General features: G+C 42.0%; 1 long non-coding RNA gene across 1 annotated transcript; it reads left to right on the forward strand.

The window, feature by feature from the left end:
- Positions 1–2,258: 2,258 nt before the first annotated feature.
- Positions 2,259–4,137, forward strand: LOC135718144 (uncharacterized). The gene is made up of 2 exons (XR_010520584.1): positions 2,259–2,805; positions 3,528–4,137. It is a non-coding gene; the product is annotated as an uncharacterized lncRNA (long non-coding RNA).
- Positions 4,138–23,427: the final 19,290 nt, after the last annotated feature.

Raw genomic sequence — 23,427 nt, forward strand, 5'->3', positions numbered from 1 at the left:
AAGGATACGGGGATACGCTATTTTACGAACTTTAAATCTCATGGTAGGACACACCATTAATATATCATTGGAGAATAAATCCTGGTCATACAGCGTAAAGTTTTCAAGCACACATTTTGTTGCTGAGCAAATCGTAAGTGTGTGTGGTCGAATGGCAACAGTAATGCATAGTGTCAATTTTATTGAGCACGGGGTTCAGCATAAATGTTTCCATCTAAAGCTTTGTGCTTTAAGATCTTCAGTTAGTTATGCACATGTATAAAGTACGAATGCATCAACTTTTAATTGTACTTTTCAAATGAGACTTTATTCCAGATCTCAGTCAACTTCTTATCCGAGCTCGGTCGCATTGAACATCTCATCTATTTATCTGGATTATTTTCTCCTAAGGTAAGCTCTCTTATTCATTATACTGGATTGGCTGACAGTGCATATTACATGCTTTTACAACCGAAAGATGGCAATGACCACGTCTTACAGCGCAATATGGAGACGGAGCTGAGGTTGTGTGGTGTATTTAATACAATTAAAACGTGTTATTTCTGAGGGCTTGCCGTTGTTTTGGTCGGTGTGCATTCTGCGGATGTCTCAACAAAAGTTGAGCCTGTTAACCCTCATGTTGAGTTTGTTTGTTATGCAGTAGACCTCACTTAAAGTTGAAAAACGTGCGCCTTGCCTCTTCAAGAATACAACAGGTTGCATCAGTTTAAGCCATTAAGCGCATCGTGCTTTGTTTGTGACGCAGGCACACAGAATATGCGCATGTGTAGGCTACAGCGGCCTGGATACTGGTTTGAAGATGTAATGTGACTGCTAGCTTTAAATCACAGCACGTAATTCCTATTTAAAGTGCTGTTGAACGTAGGCAACGTATGTTTCTCCCGAAATGGTGGTGCCACCAGCTATTCAGAATACAAACACAATTCCTTCTCATTTTAACATGGATCCCAATGGAAATTATGTCTAAATATTTATTTGAGTGGTGTTATGTTCAAATATGGTGTTCGATTATCTTATGTGTTTCAACTATTTAATTCTAATCGTCATATGCTGTTTTAATGAATTCCAACATGACTGGAGAATTGGAATGCATTTGAAATAACTTGTTTCTAATTTAATTCAATGTTTCTTTTAAAATCTGACATATACCACAGGATTTTTGCACTCTGACAAGATTGTAGCAGCAAACGCATTGTGCGGTGATCATGCTGAATTTCTGACACTGTCAGAAAACTATTGTAGGCTATCTTGGACGCAAGACCAGGAAAACGTCCGTCTTTGAACTTCTCCCACCATACGACACTGTACCACCGACGAAGAGCCACGATCATAGAAATCGTGATGATTGTTTTACGATGGAAATCTTTCTTCTGGGAAAGCCAAAAATTATGCAGTTATAATTCTAAATGATAACTTTACAAGGAACTTTGTCTGGAATTAGAAGCGTACAATCTTCTTACTCTGCATCCTCAAGAAAATAGCGAAACCTGCATCAACTTTACATACAACCACATTACACCGGCTGCTAGGATTTAGAACATCATAACAGCGCGGCTGCTTACATGAAGCAAGCTATTTTTAAACTATATACATGTTTTTACACAGACTATGGATATGCAGTTCTATAAGTGCTTTATTTCAGTGCCTGCATTACCATCAGGGCTCTTTATCGACTTCCAGGAACTCTAATCGCATACGGCTGCAAGGATTTGAACATGCATAATTGCTACATGTACAAGAATTGGCTTTTGTTAGCACTGGGCCGTGCACACTTGCCGCGTGCACGCAGGTCGTCACGTTTCACGTCCGCAGTCGTGTATGGTGCGGTCTTCGATCGTTTCTGGATTGCCAGCGTGGCGTAGGATCTTCATTAAACAAATAATTCAGAACTTCTTAAGTGCATATCATGTAAGACTGTTAGCACAAAACTGTCACGTTTAATCATGCTATTATGGTTAGTCAAAGTTTAAGCTGTAAACTTTCATCTAGATGGCTATTACTTTCGGAGCACGTCCATCTATCAACTGCACAACCCTACTGATACCGCTCCTCAGTTTTTGGGGGTTCTTAATTTATATCGTAAACGGAGAATTTTATATAATCATCTGTGTGTCATGGCGAAGCAAGCAAGACAAGGCAACGGATCCAAATGCAATGGTTTATTTCTTAAAAACCCAAAAGTCCACAAAGCAGAACCAGAATGAAGACCAGAATACAGGACCAAAAAGTGATGACAGCAAACTATACTCAAAGGACAACTGAAACACAAGGACTGTATTCATGTGGGTAAACAAGATATCAAGACACACCTGGGAAACAATCTAGAACAAGGACCAACGAACTACAGACATGGATGACATTAAAGAACTTCAAATAAAGAGTACAAGACAGGGGAAACGCAAGACACAACAGTGACACCGTGCAATCTTTAGCATCAGTCAGATCGTTTGTAACCTCTAATCTTCTCCCTACTTTTATAATGACAATATAAAAGCATGCATACATAAATTGTCTCTCTTCATCAGGAGCCGCGCTCCTAATTTCACCGTATGCAGGAAAACACTATGACATTCAATTCAATAATGGCAAGCAATAATCAAGGTATGTTTAAGCAAACTACTGGTGGTGGTGGTGTATTTAACCATGCTAAATCATGGCCCTTGCCATTTATATCATTCCTCACTCTGGCATAACGTTGCTTTCTGTGGCCTTCGCGGCCTCTCTGCTATCAAGCCTAACGTGGCATCCTTCTACGGATATCCTCTACTGCTGATATTATGATTGACATTTACGGACACGTTAATGGTATGTACCTTTTGTCAATACTGGTGGTGGTGAATCTTATTGCAAGCTAACCTGTTGGCTTTTCCTACTGGGCATATCGTTGCCTTCCACGGCCTATGCGGCCTATCTAACCCTGGCATATCTTTGCCCTTCATGGCCTACACAGCCTCTCTCAACACGGCATATCGTTGCCTTCTATGGCCATGCGGCCTTTCTCACTCGGCATATCGTTGCTTTCTATGGCCTACGCGGCCTATCTCTATCTGGCATATCGTTGCCTTCTATGGCCTACGCGGCCTATCTCTATCTGGCATATATCTCTATCTGGCATATCGTTGCCTTCTATGGCCTACGCGGCCTATTTCTCTGGCATATCGTTGCCTTCCAAAGGCCTACGTGGCCTTTTCTCACTAGGCATATCGTTGCTTTCTATGGCCTACGCGGCCTATCTCTGTCTGGCATATCGTTGCCTTCTAAAGCCTACGCGGCATTTTCCCATTAGGCATATCGTTGCCTTCTGTGGCCTGTGCGGCCTATCTCTGTCTGGCATATCGTTGCCTTCTAAAGCCTATGTGGCTTTTTCCCACTAGGCATATCGTTGCCTTCTACGGCCCATGCGGCCTATCTCTCCAGCCTATCTCTCTGGGGCATATCGCTGCCTTCTATGGCCTAAGCGGTAATCCCATGGCCTCTTATGGCATCCTTCAATGTCAGTAGATAACAATTTCTCTTATCTGTTTCAGGAACCTCAAAGAAACACTGGTGGGTACCGATCATTGCGATCAATTTTTGGGGATTAGATTCTGGCCCGTCTTCATCTTCAGACAGGAACCGCAAGAATCCGTGACCCCCGGATTTGAACTATGGTCGGGGCCTACGCCAAAGAACTATACTGTGTTACATTCTAACCTTGGTTGCTAACTACTGTTAAATAAACTCATATGTCAAGTCTTAACCTATCTTCGAGTCTTTCTGGTAGAAATGGTAGCTTTAGCGTAGCGTAGCGTAAGTTCTACCAGGAAACTCGAATGTTACGTCATTCATGTCACAAGGCGCAATCAATCACCCCTGATACTGAGAGTATATAAGCCTCGTACTCACCTGTCTTTGCGTTCGCAGATACTGATGCCAGCATTAACAACCCACCCTCCCTACCACCATCAACAGGTCGGTTCCGTCCATACTCAAGGGGGATTAGATTCTGGCCCGTCTTCATCTTCAGACAGGAACCGCAAGAATCCGTGACCCCCGGATTTGAACTATGGTCGGGGCCTACGCCAAAGAACTATACTGTGTTACATTCTAACCTTGGTTGCTAACTACTGTTAAATAAACTCATATGTCAAGTCTTAACCTATCTTCGAGTCTTTCTGGTAGAACTAATCCGTGACGGAGGAAGAAAGTATTTGATGGGTGGGCCTCTAAAAAGAAAAGTTCTGCACTTCGCGTGTCACTGAATGTCACTTCAATACAGTTTTTAATCATTATTTTTTAAAAAAAGGAATACGAATGTAGACTGTTTTAATCCAAGAAATTCATGCCATAAGCTATATTTCAAGTGTTTTGATCTGACTGTATACTGTAGGTTTGGGGAGAAACAAACCTTAAATTCAGTTGTTTATAAGCAAAAATATTTTCTGTATTAGTTTAACCAACTAGCCCGTGGCTTACCTGCGAAAAAATCAACACTGCTTTATTGAAAATCAACTTAAACAGTCAGCCGTCGAGTCCCGAGCCACCAACAAGAAGTCAACTTTAGTGTTACACAGTTTTCACTTAGGTATATGCAGCCTACAAATGCAACCTCTGGAGCTACAGCCTTCGGATTTAGAAATGGCCTTGTTAGCAACACAAAACAAACCAGGAACAGCCTTTTAATTGTAAATTTCCTTTTCATTTAATTATGAATAAATGCGATGGCGGTATAGCGCATATTTATGCATATAACGTATGGGTGGAGAAAGTGTAAAACAGGTTAACAAGGCACATATCAGCAGCTGACCATACTGATCTTCCCATATTAGTGGATTTTATTTGTAAAAAAAAAGAAATAATAAAAATATGTTTTGAGAATTTCTGAGATCATTGTGTCGCATTGGTCTTAAATTTCACTCATAATGGTCTTAAAAAGGTCTTAAAAAGTCTTAAATTTGACTTGGTGAAACCTGCAGCAACCCTGGAAGGGGATTTATCATTTAAGCTACATGTAAAACATTTGTTGTTTAAGTTAAGGTTACAACTGGGGTTTTACTTTAGAAATAGTGCTTGTTTTTCTCAGTCGGCAAAGAGAAAGTTGGTGAAAGAGAAAGTTGGCTACCTTCTTACCAGTCTTAGATTATGGAGATGTTTTTTATAGAAATACCACTAAGGCTCTTTTACAATCATTGGACTCTGTTTATCGTTCTGCTTTAAGATTTATAACTCGTACCAATCAATATACTCATCACTGTGTATTGTATGAAATGGTAGGTTGGCCTTCGCTTCACTTGAGAAGATACAAGCATTGGCTTATATTTGGATAAGGCCATAGTTGGCCAGCTTCCTATTTACATGAATAGTCTACTAACTTTCAGTAGTCAAGGGTATAATCTGCTTTTGAGTAAATGTTTTCTTTTAAATGTTCCTTTAATGAAGTTTGAAAAAACTGCTTTTACTTATAGTGCATCAAATGCTTGGAATGAGATCCAAAGATCACTGAAATTGAGTGTATCTCTATGAATGAGTTTAAGCTGTATCTTAACCAAACATTCCAAACTGTCTGCACTTGTTCTTAATCTTATTTATTGTTGGGAATATTGTTCTATTTACTAAATCATCTCGGTTACGTATGTAACCCTCGTTTCCTGAAGGAAGGGAACGAAGACGTCACGTTGTGACCGACGAATTGGGAACCGCTTCGCGGGTGACCTATCTACTTCAAGAACTATGAAAACACCAATGAACTTGGCATGCAGGTATTTGCATAATGCCGGCGCCGCCCCGCCAGGTGCGAATATAAGCCGCAGGTGCACAATACCAAATCAGCTATATTATTGCTGAGAAGCCGAGCAACAGTGCCCGGACTGAAAACAGCAATGGAACAGCAAACTGTGACAACGGGACGTGACGTCTCCGTTCCCTTCCTTCAGGGAACGAGGGTTACATACGTAACCGAGACGTTCCCTTTCAGTCGGTCACTACGACGTCACGTCGTGACCGACGAATTGGGAATCCCTACCAAAACGCCACTGCAGCTGAACCCTTCCAGTGTCTGTAAAAGCCCTCCACCCTCCACATAAGGGGCGGAACCTAAGGCGAAATGCAGCAGGCCGGTCACTACCTGATCCTTAACCCACGATAGTGAACCAGCGAACTGGGGAAGCGTCTAAACTGAGCGGAGCTAGAACCCTGCAGAAGCCATCCCCTAAGAAGGTTGAATGGATGACATAAAAAATATGAAACAACCGATAGGTTGCTCAAGAAGTCTCTGAACAATACATGGTATGCAGAGAGATGCAGAGCAAGCTCTGCTAAGGAAAAACGAGGACTATACACACAAATGAACCCCACATAGGGGACAAATGCGGGCGCCTAGCCTACACAGGTTTACAGAGAATACATCAGTGATAGGCTGACAGCTTTTTCCCCCGCAACATCGGCTATCATGGTGGTGGAGGAGAGCCAAAAACTGTTTTTGTAACGTTTTTGCCTCGACAGCCTTTCATAATGGTGCAAATGTGCAGCACCAAAATAGAGGCTCCAAGCCGACACACGAGCCGACCCTCGATGTTCTTAACTAGTTCACATAAAGAACCCGAGTGGATACCGGCTCGACACGAACACTATAGAATCTTGTGAACGTATTAGGTGTCGCCCAGCCTGCAGCTCTACAAATATCCGTTAGCGAGGAACCGCGAGCCAGTGCCCAAGATGATGCCACACTGCGTGTAGAGTGAGCACGTAAATGAAATGGACAAGGCACGTCTTGCTTCTGATATGCAAGGGCTTTATTATCCACAATCCAATGGGACATCCTCTGCTTGGTGAGAGCTTTCCCTTTCTGCTGACCACCGAAACAAACAAAGAGCTGGTCTGAGGTCCTAAAGCTTTGCGTCCTGTCTATATACACACGTAGTGCACGAACAGGGCACAACAAAGCCATGGCTGGGTCTGCCTCCTCCAAAGGCAGCGCTTGCAGGTTCACCACCTGATCTCTGAAAGGAGTGGTGGGAACTTTGGGCACGAAGCCGGGCCGGGGTCTCAGTGTTACGCTGGATGCCGCTGGCCCGAACTGAAGGCACGAATCATCGACCGAAAATGCATGAATATCTCCTATCCTCTTAACAGAAGCCAAAGCAAGGAGAGTTAAAGTCTTCATAGTAAGAAATTTAACACTCGTACTATGCAGAGGCTCAAACGGGGCTTCCTGGAGTGATTTTAGCACCAAGGACAGGTCCCAAGGAGGAATAGAGGGAGGACGCAAAAGATTCAGCCTTCGAGCGCCTCTGAGAAATCTAATGACCAGGTCGTGCTGACTCACTGTCCTACCGTTTACGGGTGAATGGTGAGCTGATATCGCAGCGATATCGACCTTAATAGTGGATGGTGACAGCCAATTCTCCAAACGACGCTGGAGATACAAAAGCACAACACTAATCGGGCATTCTCAGGGGTTCTCACGTTGGGAAGAACACCAGTCGACAAACAGGTTCCATTTAAGTGCGTAAGCCTGCCTCGTAGACGGCGCTCGCGCAGCAGCAATAGTGTTAGATACCTCTTGCGGTTAATCACTCAAAATCCTCCGTGCCCCGTCCAGAGACCACACATGGAGGTTCCACAGGTCGGGGCGCGGGTGCCATAATGTGCCCTCTTGTTGAGAAAGAAGGCCCTTCCTCAGGGGAATCTTCCAAGGAGGGGCTGTCGCGAGGAGAGAGAGTTCTGGAAACCAACTCCTGGTTATCCAATACGGTGCAACCAACATCACGCTCTCCTCGTCCCCCCGGATCTTGTATAGGGTTTGCGCAATGAGGCTCACCGGAGGGAACGCGTATTTGCGCATGTTTTACGACCAGCTGTGTGCCAATGCATCCACGCCGAGCAAGTCGTCGGCTAGTGAATAGAATAGGTGACAATGGGCCGTCTCTGGGGAACCAAACAGATCTATCTGCGCTTTGCCGAAACATCTCCAAATCTGCTGAACCGCTGTGGGGTGGAGTTGCCATTCGCCGGGATGCGCAGCCCGACAGAGCGCATCCGCCTCTACATTGAGCGTGCCCGGAATGTAAATGGCACAAAGAGACCTTAAATTCTTCTGACTCCAAGTGAGGAGGTGACGGGCGAGATGCGACAGGTGACGCGAGCGTAAACCGCCTTGACGATTGATGTACGCAACGGTCGCAGTATTGTCTGTGCGAATTAATACATCTTTGCCCCGTAACTTGTTGCTGTAACGGACGAGCAGCCCGAGTGGTGTCACAGCTGCAGCTGCTGCCATATGCCCCAGGAGCTTCTGAAATTGTTTCAGCGGGACCGCGCTCTTGGTCTTGAATGTATTCAGGCAAGTCAGAATCGACTGTACAGGCGCTTATGTTAAACGAGCTGTCAAATCAACCGAGTCCAGTTCCATCCCGAGAACAGAGATTCTCTGCACGGGGCAAAGCTTGCTCTTTTCCCAGTTGACCCAAAGACCCAAACAAGCGAGGTGTCTAAAGTTAAATCTCTGTGATCGCACAGCGTCTGACCTGTTTGAGCTATTATGAGCCAATCGTCTAAATACGCGAGAATGCACACACCTTTCTCTCTCAGGGGTTTTAAAGCCACCTCCACTACTTAGGTGAATATACGGGGCGACAGAGAGAGCCCGAATGGGAGGACTTTGTACTGGTATGCTCGCCCCTCGAACGCAAAGCGGAGAAATGTCCTGTGCCGGGGGAGAATTGATACGTGGAAGTGCGCGTCCTTCAGGTCGATAGATGGTTAATGGTAAATGGACTGCATTTATATAGCGCTTTTAACAGACCTAAGGCCATCCAAAGCGCTGTACATGTGAATTAAAGGATTCCCCAACCGGCCCTCCTCCAGTGGGGGGAGTGGTGCCTTCACCATCTCCCGAAAAGCGATCCCCTCCATCTCTAGGTCGCCTGTCTCAGGGCCGCTTCGATCTCCTCTTTCCACCCTTCGGAGCGGGCGGGGCAGGCTGCTGACGACTGGTTCCTCACTTCTTAGAAGAGCCCCGGGGAGGAACGGAGGTGGCCGCCGCAGGACGCCCTTGGCGAGGAGCAGGCTGAGGTGCCGACGTGGACGGGGCAGGACCCTTCCAACGTGGCATGATCTGAGCGATGGCCTCAGTCTGCTTCTTGGCCGCGGAGAATTGCTGGGCAAACTCCTCGACAGTCTCGCCGAACAGGCCGGTCTGGGAAACCTGAGCATTCAGGAGCCGGGTCTTATCAGCATCCTTCATGTCCACCAGACACAGCCAGAGATGGCGTTCCTGGACTACCAGGGTAGACATCGCACGTCCGACAGAGAACTCCGCAGAGTCGTGACCTCCCGCGTGCAGGTCCCTCAGAGCCTTAGCTTGGTGAACCTGCGAACCTGCAGCAATGCCATCGCATGCAGGGCTGAAGCTGCCTCCCCACAGGCTTTGTAAGCAGCACCGGTCAGCACCGAAGACTGCTTACAGGCCCGTGAGGGGAGAGTAGGCTGGTCCTGCCAGGAGGAAGCGACACCGGCCGGACACAACTGCATCGCGACCGGCCGCTCCACTGACGGGATACCAGTATACCCCCTGGCATCTCCACCCTCGAGAGAGGTGAGGGGTGAAGGCTGAAACGGCCGGTTCTGGGCGGAAACGGGGTTTTTCCATGACCGCGTCAGCTCTTCATGCACCTCAGGGAAGAAGGGCACCGGGGGCGAGGACTGAGAAGCCCTGGCACCCCCGAAGTACCAATCATCGAGGCGGGACGGTTTGGGTGGGGGAGGTTCAGTCCACTCCAAGCCGACCGCCGCCCGAGCGAGCATGGCTGCCATCTCGGGGTCGAACTCAGGACTGGATCGACGTCCAAGGCTGACAACCCCCCCTCCGACGTTACGGTGGACATCGTGTCCGGTGGAGGCTCGACTGAGCGCGAGGACACAGTAGAACACGGTCCACTCGTCTCCATCGGCACCTCCTTCGCCCTTAGCAGCACCAGACTTGGAAGGCGGGTGCCGTCTCCGCAAATCCGCTATAGTCATGCCCTCGCAGATGGAGCATGAGCTATCACACAACGCTGCCTCTTCGTGCTGGAGCCCCAGACACGAAAGAAAGCGCTCGTGGCCATCCCGGGGGGCGATGAACACACCGCATCCAGAAACCGAGCACGGACGCAAATCCATCTTTAAAAAGACGACCCCGACCGTGACACGAATGAGTGGGTGTCTTTAAAAAGACACAAAGCTCAAACGTGCTGCTCTTTTAGGGAAATCACTCTTTTGTGCGAGCTGGTGAAACACACAGGGAGAGGCAACGCACTCACTCGAACTCAAGTCCTAAAATAAAGAGACAGATAGAGAGAGAGAAGGGTGGAGAAACACTGCGAGCCTCCGCTGAGGTGTTATTGCCCAACCAACTTCAGCAAGCTGAGATTTTTTTCTTTCCTTCAAAGAACAGGATCTACGAAGATCAGTTTTGACAGCTTCTCGTAAGCAGATGTCTGCCTGCCTCAAAGCAAAAAGCTGATTTGGTATTGTGCACCTGTGGCTTATATACGCACCTGGCGGGGCGGCGCCGGCATTATGCAAATACCCGCATGCCAAGTTCATTGGCGTTTTCATAGTTCTCGAAGTAGATAGGTCACCTGGGAAGCGGTTCCCAATTTGTCGGTCACGACGTGACGTCATAGTGACCGACTAAAAGGGAACTGTTTTTATGTTGTCTATTGTGTGCTGCTACCTTGGCCAGGGCTCACTTGTAAATGAGATATTTATCTCAATGTGATTTTATTCCCTGGTTAAATAAAGGTATAATAAAAAAAATAAAAATTCGGTGCAAATTCAGAAATATGATAGAATACACTGTAACTGTTAAACTGAGTTACTACAAAACACGTGCGCTGGCATACAGCATATAGAGGGAGATAACGTGTGTGTGTGTGGGAAACACTAATGCTAACCTTTTGTCAAGTCATGATAAACTCGATCAGCCATCTTCTCTGTCAGTAACATCTGTGACTGTTGACGCTTATGCGAAAAAGAAAGTATACTGAGGAACAGACATTGAAAACACCGTCACCTTTACACTGTTATGTAGAAAGAGGCGCGCTCTGCATGCAACATGAGAGAGAAAGGGAGGGGGGAGGCGCGCTGAATGTTTGCAACAATGAATTAAGCCGTTTTTTAAACAGTAAAATATAAATGTAAATTGTAATCATGAAAAATCTATTTGTGGGGGCCAGGGTTGAGGAAAACTGTCGCATATTTTGCGCACGGAAATCTGCAATGAAAGTGCTGCATATTTGAACATATGCGGCCCCCGCATAAATATGCAGACTTTGGCTGATTATGCATTACAACATGCGATCACATAATCACGTTCTGGAGGGACTAAACCATATGTTTGATACATGTGTTGAAATTAACAACATTTATGTTCTGGTGAATATGGCCTCCTTGTGGTATTGCAAAGTCAGATTTAATCACTTTGCAAGAAGGAAAACTGAGATAGCAAAATCTGGCAAGATGGTTTGCATACAGCTGACTAAATTGATCCATTTTTAGGGCGACTACTTTCAGTATATTTGACTCCGTCACCTACTACCAAATTTATCCTCTACTAGAGATGATTACAGACCCATGAGCATGCAATCATAGTAATGACGCAACTAGTTATTTATGTATTAGAATATACATATGTTTTCACATAGGTTATTATTAATAATGGACTTAAATCAATAATAAGTAAATAATAAATGAAGTATGTAACAAACATATGATATTATAATATATAATTAATAAAATATAATTCAAATTCTCGTTATATAATCTCTTCTCGTTTGGCTCTCAGCGAAGACGGTCACATTTTATCTCCTCTCCTCCCTGTAACCTTCCCTGCTTTGCTCCTCTCGTTTCATGGATTTGATCAACTGGTCTCTCAACGCAATTGACACCATCTTCTCGACGAGAAGGTAATTGGGTAATTGCATTTTTAAGAGTACTAGGCCTGCTCACAGTCCTGACCACAAACTAGACCTTTTTGGACAGTAGTTTTTATTTCAGTATCCAAAAGCTCCATATCACACTTTGGAATAAATGATATACAGATGTGGCCTTTAAAAATGCGCGTCTCAGAGAGCAGAATGCCGCGAGCACTTCCGAAATTCTGGGAGATCCCGTAGAAGGGGGGTTCGGTGGGGGACACAGGAAATACAAAAACCTGTAGATGGCACTCGTGTTTCAAGTAAGCCATACTGACGACAATATATGTGCTCAACTTTATGCTTTGAGCATACTATATGATATTGAAGTAACATGACAGGGATTCTCGGTGCTTTGGCAGTACTTTGATGTCACATGCACGCTTTTTGGCAAACATTTGGTTGGCGAAGTTTTCTTTTGTCAGTTACATAAACACTCAAATATTCTTCATAAAAATCCAACTTAAACGTGGATCATTTGTCTTATTTTTTGTGTACTTACAGTAGAAGAGATGTGATGTGATAACTTAGTCTTATAACAAAATAATTCGCGAAGACCTTTGAAGAGACCCAGAGCATTTGCGGAATATCATTAACTAGTTTATCAAATTTTATATTTAGTTCATTTTTGCATCTAAACGTTATTAATAGCTTGAACATTGTTGTAATGCAAGATGTTTGTCATCGGCAAAAGGCGCTGTTCTACTTATTATTATTAAATTTTTTTGCCTACATTTACTCAAATAATATCAAGGTAAAATAGTAAGTAAATCATAGTTCAAGTTAGACGTAAAACATACATTTTTTTAAGTTGATGTTAAATACAAATAATATTAATTTGAAGAAAGCAATTATTACAGTTTTAAAAACTTAAATATATATAACCCTGACCTTCTCAAATATATTGATTAAAACAATCTGTAAAGTAAATACTTATATTATTAAGGTGTATACATCAAATAAAATATGTACATTTTACCCAAATAATCTATTTCTAGTCATTTATTTTGATTTGTCCAACAAAATAAAAATCTGAAAAAACTGACATTAAAAGATTTTATTAAGTTACTTTAATCATTTATTTTAGATAGCCTACATTTACAAAGCCACTGAATAATTTTTACAGTGTATAAATTATGATCTTGCGGTATTATTAAATGCATAAAAATAAAATATGTCAAACTAAATAAAGGAGATGTCATACACGGACTTCATGTAAGCATACGTTTTCTTGTTCGGTCCACGTGGGGTTAAACGGTCACATAGCCTATTCTCCATAAAAATCAGACTCAAATGCGCATCATTTGATTCATTTTTTCTGTGCAATTAGAAGAGACTTATAACAAACCACTAATTCGCGTAGACCTTGAAGAGACCGAGAGCATTTGCGCAATATCATTAACTAATTTATTCAATTTTACATTTAGTTCCTTTTTGCATCTGAAGTTTTTTAATAGCTTTCACATGGTTGTATTGTGCCTTTCTTTATTGTTGTGCTTTTTATATTATCATGTTTCACTTCGCACTGGTGTTTCACTGGGAATTTGTATGTTATACTTTTAATTTAGGCTAATAAGTAAATCAAATCTATTGCTTTTATTATCCATCATATATGTTTGCTTTTTAAATAACAAATATGGCTGTTTTAACACACATGAAGTATTTATTTATTGGTAAATCCAGAACGAGTAGCAATGAGGTGTAAGTTTGACGGTTTCACGTTCAGACTTCTTTTAGGCTGTGAATCTGCGGCGCACTGCTTTTTGCATGTAAAAACATCAAAGTCTATTGATTCTGATTTGTGAAATTATGTTCTGCTTGCCCCAATGCCAAATATTCTGTTGTATTATTATTCCCATTTTATGTTAAACCGAGAATAACTCCCAAGCTGAACACAAACAAAACTAGCTACCGACGTTTTGTCCAGTCTTAACAGTGTATGATATTCAGCTCGTCTTGATTTAATTCTTTTATTCCGCCGAATGGAAAAAACATCCATAGGCTATCTGAATGAATGGGACTCAGGAAGTACTATATACGCGCGTTAGTAAGACCTTTCGGCAGATCACTTTTGCCAAAACACGAAAAGAAACGCATTTTCAAAAGATATTGCGAGAAAACACAGATGTTTGCATCCGGACGGGATCACATTTCTCAGATAGGACCTCTGAGAAGCATGATTTTCTCAAAATGTCGAGGGTGCCCTGCAAGCACGAGTGTGAAGCCTATGAATGAAAACATTTTTATTCGCTTTGCGTCATTTCACACGCACCAGAGCGCAGCGCATACTTTGGCGCGGAGCAGAGAGAGACGTTCAGCCTGACCTATTGCTGAAGGAGATGGACCGGAGCTCCGGCAGGGTGTGATGTGAACCCAATTTATTCTGTTGCAATTCCACTAACTGAGGTATCCGTCCCCTTTGCTGTCTGCCTGGTATGATTTTATTGGTCATCTAGGAATAATTTTCACTTTATCTTACTTAATGGGGCGCAGCACAAACCTGTTGGCCTGTGACATCACACTACCACGAGATCTATTCAAAAGCATACGGAGTCATGTACTGTCTCGAGGTGCTAAGACGTCACATGCCGTCCGATCGGTCTGTGCAGCGCCGCAAGAAGCCAAACGAGCGCTGAGCGTTGAGTCAAATAAGACAAGCATCAGAAAATTACAGAGGTCCGGACGGCCATGGCAGTACCCTTTGTTTTGCCTCAAAATGCAGACAAATGTTTTTTAGTAAGGCATTAGTTTGTTAAAACTAGTTATATTTCCTATTTAAACTAAGGCTTAAGGGCGATTTATAGTCGTGCGTAGGTCCTACGGCGTAGCAGCGACGGCGTAGGTTCCGAGTCGGTTTTCATTTATACTTGTGCGTCGCCGTCCGCGTCGACGTGCAAACACACGCGAAACGGCTGGTTGGCAGTAATCACGCGTGTAACCACAGTAGCAGCAGAAGTCGTCACAGAAGAAGAAGCTAAGCAAGTAAACCCACAAACAAAGAAGAAATAGCAACTTGTTGTGTATAATTTGAGAAGACCAGCATTGATGGAAGTAAATAAACAGCGACTTATGTTTCAGTTTGAGTTAACTCATCTTTGTTTTCACCGTCTCAAACGGAAATACCTATGACGCAGTTTTTTTACCTGACGGGCCGTAGCTACGCCGTAGGACCTACGCACGACTATAAATCGCCCTTTAGTCCTGGCTTAAGCTAAAGACCCCGCAAAAACCCTGCTACACTCCCTCCTAATGGGGTGCTATCACTATTCACATGTAAATAAAATGGTTAGAAACCGTTTTTTTCTGGTTCTCAATGCAGGACTGTGCGGGGGGAGGGCATTCCGTTGTCATGATGAGACTGTCACGATCGGGATGTAATGACAGGACGCAAACGCAAGGTTCCAAATAAATAACATTTAATAATAAAAACATGAGGGCTGACATGGTGAAGACAGAAACTCAGGAACATAAGACAGGAAACAGACAGAGTATAAATGACAACAATCCGGCAACCGGTGTGACAGGACAAAGGCATATAAATACAAAGACCATTAAACATATGACAGGTGTGGTGTATTGGCGTAATGAGTCAATGAAAGTCCAGGTGAGACGGATCAGTGCAATACACAAAACATGTCACGGACTAGCCGTGACATAACCCCTCCCTCTACGAGTGGCTACCAGACACTCACATAAACACAAAACAAAAAGAAAGTCTGGTAGCGAGAGTCCAAGGGAGGGGTGGAGGGCTTGGGGACCCTGGCGAAGCCGGCAGCCGCCGGAATGAGACCAACAGGACGGTTGGCCGGACCGCGCCAGGAGAACCGGAGGGATCGCTCCGAGAACCGAGGCAGACGAATTACCCCCCTCCTGGGAATCGTCGACGATCAGATGCCCCCGGAAGTCAACTCCCATCCCCTCGCGGCAAGATGGTGCTCCACCGAGGGACCGTCAACGACGACTCAACCGTTGGGGGACCGCCTGGGCCGATCCTCCTCCCGCATGCCCGCAGGAGCGAGCGATCGCTCACGGTTGTCCCCAAGAGACATCAGGGCTGATGGGGAATGAACCCCGATGTCACTACTCCCCTTCGACGAAACTCCTGGGGGAGCCGCCCTCCGTGAACCCGCTGCGTACAGTTTGGCCGGATAATTCTGTCACGATCGGGATGTAATGACAGGACGCAAACGCAAGGTTCCAAATAAATAACATTTAATAATAAAAACACGAGGGCTGACATGGTGAAGACAGAAACTCAGGAACATAACACAGGAAACAGAGTATCAATGACAATAATCCGGCAACCGGTGTGACAGAACAAAGGCATATAAATACAAAGACCATTAAACATATGACAGGTATTGTGTATTGGCGTAATGAGTCAATGAAAGTCCAGGTGAGACGGATCAGTGCAATACACAAAACATGTCACGGACTAGCCGTGACAGAGACACTTAACAAATACATGAAATACACCAAGTTCCATATTACAACAAACCCAAAAAACACATCACATTTGTTTTGGGAGCAGTACATATAGGCCCTACTTATTTGAGTATAATGATAGTATTGTGTTGGATTGCTGTTTTGGATAACAAATTGTCCTTTTCTCCAGACAAATCAAACACTGATGTGCATGTTCTATAGATTTTATCTTATCTTTTAGTTAACTCCCTGACCGGACCTCTGTCATTTTCTGATGCTCGCTCAGCGCTCGTGTGGCTTCTTGCTGCGCTGTGCAGACCGATCGACATGTGACGTCTTAGCACTGTGAAATCCATTCAACAGTAAATGACTCAGTATGCTTTTACATAGATCTCGCAGTAGTGTGATTTCACAGGTAAACAGGTCTGCGCTAGTGGTGTGTCGTTCATGAACGATTCGTAATATGATTTAATATGACTCGGGACTACCGAGTTGTCTCAGAGAGTGATTCGTTCATTTTGTGTTGACCGCGCATGCGCATTGCGCAACATATGGGCTCTGAATCTGAAACAGAAATGATTAGTTCATCGTTCTCTTGAGTCTCGAGTTCAGGACAGGTTCGGTCGGGTCCGAGTCTTTCGTTCTTCAATAAGATGGAACTTTTATTTTTCAAATAATGTTTTTGCACATATTTTGTATTTAATTTACTAAATATAAAACAATATAGGATACATTCAGACGCAATCAATAATACGAATCTAATGTGGTATTTAATGTGATATACCAGCGGTCACGTGACATAAGGACTCGGACCCGGCCGAACCCGATCTCAAGACTTGAATGAACTAATCATTTATCTTTCCGGTACTGACAGCATAGCCTCTATGAGGCTGACAGGAAGAACGAAAGACTCGAACTCGTCCCAAACTCAAGAGAATGATGAACTAATCATTTCTCTTTCCGGTCCTGTGCTGTATATCATACGGCACAGCCTGGCCGAACACAGAGAGTCAGTAAGACAGTGACGAGTTGACAACTAACATCTGTAAGTTAGACACGAGAGGAGGCGTACAAATGTGATAAATATGGAGTTCCGTTTCTTATATTTTGGCTTTGGCTGCATTACCATGACTTGTACACGAGGACTGAGTTAGGAGTAAGCTAATAATTTCTATCTCTTGTGTATGTTTCAGAGCTTGTGTCAAGAAATAATGAAATAAGGATTTTTATTTCTCATAACTTGTTAGAAATGTCATATTTGTTTGCATAAGTGGTTATTTTGGGGTAATTTGTGAAATTATAGGTAATCATATTTTAAATGAACGTAAAGAACGAAATGACTCAAAAAAAGATTCGTTCATTTTGATGAACGAGATTCAAAGATCCGAATCAGAAAAATGATCCGAACTTCCCATCACTAGTCTGTGCTGTACCCCACAAGACCCTTTTACAGCTCACGTGAAATAGCCTGCACGCGCATTTCAGCAATAGAAGTGGTGTTATTCCCTATTGGTTCTAACGTGTTAGCAACTCAGAAAGTTTATCAAAATGGTTTCCCAGCATCAAAATGTCTGTTTGTTGCGCGTGGTTGCACTAATACTAATATACATATATATGTATCTGGCAACTTTATTTTTGGCCATCTGCTAACGTCTTCTATCTACTCCACTATTTAAATTTAAAGAAATTTATTGGCATGATTGTGCCAAAGCATTATACATAAAACAAGAAACATACAATAACACAATAGTAACAAATATTAAGGTGCAATTAAGGTAAGGTGCTTGGGTTTTGGATGAAGTACTACTGCAAATAAAATAAAAAAGAATCAGAGGATATTTACAATATAAAGTAGACTTTGAAATATAAACATTTGAAATATACAAATGTACATTTTCGGAGGCACATGAGAGGTAGAATAAAAGTACTGTACAAGATCAGGGTTGTAGATTATTTCTGATGGTGTGTAAATGATAAATGAACTTAGCAGCAGCTGATGGGTGTCTGTCTTCCCCCAGTAACATCTTCATTTTATCTGAATCTGAAGGGCTATGAAACTCTGGTATGAGCTTTAAGATTTTGTCAAAATGTTTTTCTCTAAGCTCTTTATATTTACAGTAAAGGAGAAAGTGTGTCTCTGTTTCGATCTCACCACTGTCACAATGGACACAGATTCGCTCTTCTTTGGGAGCCATGTTTGTCTATGTCGGCCTTTCTCTATTGCCAAACGGTGATCACTGAGGGGCCAGTCACACCAATAGCGTTTATGGCAGTTGCAGGCGCCTTTTTTGAATGATATTCTATGGGCAGGGCGCGTTTGCGCGCTGTTTATGCGCGCCGAGCGCCTTGCGGTTTTTTGCCGCCTGCCGCGCACGCGTTTTTGAAGGAGCGCTGAGAGCGGAGAAGCGCCCGACGTCATTCGTGTCTTTCCATTGTCCAATCGAATGAGGGGAGAGGCGGGCCTTACGTTGTGGTGAGGGAAGTTACAGTTGCTTTGAAGAACCGGACACCACTCGCTCACTCTCTTCTGTGTGTGTTTGTGCACCTCTCACCCTCAAACAAGGTCAGAGCAAACGTCCTCTTTTTAAAGTTTCTGCTGATATGACAGTTAACAGCAAAAGAGCGCTCACGCTTCAATATTTGATTGACAAGACAGCTGACTCGGTGGTTGCTTAGCAATATGAAAAGCCGCGTCGCACTGCTCTTTTTTTAAAAAAGGCAGTGCGTCGCGCCTTGCGTTTGCAAGCGTTTAAAGCGCTTTTGGTGTGACTGAAGCCTTAGTCTGTATTTAGTGAGGTTTCGTCTCTGCTTTACATCTCTAACAGTGGAGAGATATTCTGACAGATTGTATTTTCTGTTTAGTTCCCGATAACATTCTAGTTTACTTTGGTTTATACTTTTATTATCCCAATGATCCAAATATAAAGTTTAACTTTCTTTTATGATTTGACACTATAGTACATGGATCCGGTAGCAGTGACAAGAAACATACTGCAGCCGAGCCACATGGGTGTCCACATTTAATGTGCTGCCTTCACTCCCTTACAGTAATTCACTTCCCGTTATTCAGCGTGTTTATATACAAAATTCAATGCCACCATTTAATTCTTGAAGATATATTTTTAGTGTATAATGATTATATTCACTGTGTTTTACTGGACTGCTGCTAAGCTTGAACTTGAAAATGTGATGCATCACGTGCGCGGTACAACGCTTCATCCACCCGTAGCGCGCGTGCACAGAGTTTAAATGAGCTCATGTTCATCTTTTGGCTTGAACATTTTATTGCATTCAGTCTTAAAGCCTAATAAACAGTACCTGTTGAAGTCAATAAAGGTTATTAAATAACAAAAGAAGAGAAAATCACTCACTGGTCCTGACTGTAACTTCTTCCTATAGTGTTGAGCTCTATTTGAAATAAGTTTAAGGTTATCATGGATATATTAACACACACACACACACACACACACACACACACACACACACACACACACACACACACACACACATATATATTATGTAATAAATCAGTAAATTAATCACAAAACATGTTGACCGTGGCGAATAAAATGCTTGTCAATTTAAACAAAGCAGAAAGGTGTATAAAACCGCTTTAATTAACAATATCTGAACTGTGCTCTTTTGCATACCTCTAATTTTCTCATGTCTTTCTTTATGCCACATAAATCTCTTAAAAACTTTTGTGTTACTTTTAAAACTGTAAAACTAAATAAAAAAGATATCATATGCCGACTGTACAGTATGTAAGCATAGGCCTTTGTTTTCTTGTTTGCTCCACGTGGGTTTAAACTCAGTTTTAGTACAAGAGCTTTGCTTCTGACAAGTTTCTGTAATAAATCAGTAAATCAATCACAAAATGTGCTGACAGTGGCGAATAAAATGTTTGTCAATTCAAACAAAGCAGAAAGGTGTATAATTTATTATTGTCTTAACTTAAAACTTAGTTTTTTGTATTTTTAAATTAGATTTTATATAAATAAGTTTTGAAAAGTGTTGAATGGGAACGTGTGAGATTAGATACCTGGAAGGAGATGCGGCAAGTTTGTCTATACAGCCACATGTTATTAAATTGATTATTTTACACACACACTTCACAAAGTACATATTGTAAGTGTAAATATTCATAAACTCAACACTTCAGAGGTGTTTTTGTCGGCAAAAGGCGCAGATTCTCTGTTCGCTATTTTATTAGATGTAGTATAGGCCTACATATATGTACATTTTAAATAAAAATGTCTGTTCTATTTCTAGTCATTTATTTTGGTTTGACCAACTAAAAAATACATAAGTCACATTAAGAGATTTTAATAAGTTACTTTAATCAATTATTTTAGTGATATTTACAAAGCCACTGAATATTTTTACAGTTATGAATTACGGCTGAAAGGATAAAAAAATCTAACACTCACTGCCTATATGCGCAAGAAAGGTATTATTAAAGGTATTATAAATATAAATATGTAAAACCAAATAAAGATATAATTTGCCGATTGTACAGTATGTAAGCATAGGCCTATGTTTTCTTGTTCGCTCTGTGTGGGTTTAAACGCCGTTTTTCGTAAGAATAATTTTTTAACTTTATTGGTGGTGGTTGAGAAGAATTCCTCTTTTGCCATATGTAAAGCATTTTAGCGCAATATACATGTTTCATATTGTTGTTCTTAATATATAAGAATACTGATATATTTTTACAACATTTTAAACTTTAAAACATATAACTTTTTATACCACATTAATCTCTTTAAAATATTGATATTTTTAGAAAAAACTTACATAATATTAATATTATGAACAAACAATGAAACTGTGTCAAACTTCGACAACACAAATAATTAAGAAATTCATTGTAAATAGAGTTGCGTGTATTAGGCTCACACTAAATTCTCTTTTGCACTTAGTATAAATGCGCATTGCACGTACAGTCATCTTAATAGTTGTATGCGCTGTTATGCTGGCAAGAAGGGGTTGACGTCACTTTGCTGTTTTAATAGCAATGTTAAATATTCAGCAATGCCCTTATTAACTTCTGGAAACAACCGCAATGACAAAGCATTCTGTATAAAAATGTAGTTTTTATGCGCCACCTGGTGGACATTCTGTGATGCGAAACACATTAAGGGAAAAGGGAAAGTAGCCCCCTCGAAAGCACTTGCAGAATTCTGCGAGACTCCGCGAGACGATTTGGCAAATGCCGTGAGAAAACGCGTGTTTTTAATGGCCACATCTGTATAGGTCTTTTCTCTAGATTGATTTCTATAATGGGTCTAGAAAATTTTCCTAGAGACCAGTGTTAAATTGTGGTCTGCAGGGAACTACACTAACCTTTTCCACTGGTGGCACTTGCGCTACCAACTTTTTCAGTTACTGGCGCAAAATATGATTTGGTCGCACATATTTTTTTCAAGTTATATTAAGGCGCTCTGGATAATAATGAACAATAATGAAACTGTATTGCATACAGATATGCTTTTTATTTTACTTGCCATCTTTTAAACTACATGCCGCCTTGTTTTCTTAAACGTTGCAGTGTTTTCCACAGATCTGAAATGTACTTGGTGGTGGTAGCCGGTGAAAAGGGCAATTATTACCCCCTGACAAATAATGGTCTACTATACATGTGACGTAGAACTAATAATGTGTGACACAACACAATACTTTGATTCATTGAAAATGTATATTAATTTCACATTATATTTCATCAATCTAACCACCCCAAACTTTCTTTGCCATTAACAAAGCTGACACTGTTTGTCAAAGCACCACGAAAACACTTACTGTTTTAGCACTGATATTTGAAGCAATTAGACCCCTTTTATCAAACTCAATATAATACAATACTATGTATAGTATGTTAATAGACAGTGCAGGTCTATAGATTATAAATGTGACTGATGTTATGACTGATGTTATAATGGTAATAATTTCTATTAGATAGGCACTTTTACTGCTTTTGCTCTATCTTTCTATTTCTCTCTTGCCGATTTAAAAAGCTTAATCCACTCATTTTTTCAGATTTAAAAGTCTACTTGCTGTCCCGGTGACAAACTTTACATTGCTTTGCTCGTTCAGTGCAATTGGCTTGACATTAGCATTGCTTTTTGCTACAATCTCTGTCCAAACTTAACATGGATATGGTTTTAGAAAAGATATGGTTTATTAATAATAAGATCATTAAAAAAATGTGAGAAAGCAAATGCAGCGCGTGGTCGTAACAAGAACCATCGCCATAGAAACCGAAGGCACGTTGAATCTGCACTCGAGTTTTAACGCGGTAGCGCTCATGGCCGTTTTACGATCGACTCGGGTTATAAACACAACATTAATCAGACTTGGGACCCAAAGTAATTAAACTAGGACCTAACCGGACCCGACAGACCATTTAAAATATAAACCCGGAACCATACGGGTCCCGCGTCCTCAGTGAAGAAAGACCTCTGCTCAAGTTCAGAAACATGGAAGACACTGCGCTTGCGTCACGTCGCACCAAATTCATTGAGAAACAGCTGAGCACGCAAACGCACACTGATAGGGAAAGACACGACGTGCTTTCACGCAAAATGAAGCCAACGTGTTGATGGCTCAGAGCACGTTATAAAACGTATTCTTAAAATCCACATTTCTGTTTTAATAAATGCTCATATTAAATCATAGCATATTGTCTAAAACATTAGGTAGCACATTTGCGACCCATTAAAAATTAGGGTCGCAACGGCAGTTCAAAAGGTCGCATATGCGACCATTTTGGTCGCAGTGTAGCTCCCTGGTCTGATAAACCGGTAATTAAATTATAGATTTTATTGACATGATCTGACGTATTAGTGAATATCAGATCTAGTAGTGTTTTGGTGGAGCTTGTTATTCTAGTTGGATTCTTTATCATTTGAGTTAGATTAAACTGTTTGGCAATGTGTCTTTACCTATTGGAAAAGTGTTTTATCTAACCAATTTAAATTAAGGAAACTATTTTTATGGGTGATTTTATTGTTACAGACTTTGAATACATTATCAAAAAATGTATCCTTCTCATTAGGCGGCCTATATAATA

The sequence above is a fragment of the Paramisgurnus dabryanus genome, chromosome 10, assembly GCF_030506205.2.
Source record: "Paramisgurnus dabryanus chromosome 10, PD_genome_1.1, whole genome shotgun sequence".
Taxonomy (NCBI): domain Eukaryota; kingdom Metazoa; phylum Chordata; class Actinopteri; order Cypriniformes; family Cobitidae; genus Paramisgurnus; species Paramisgurnus dabryanus.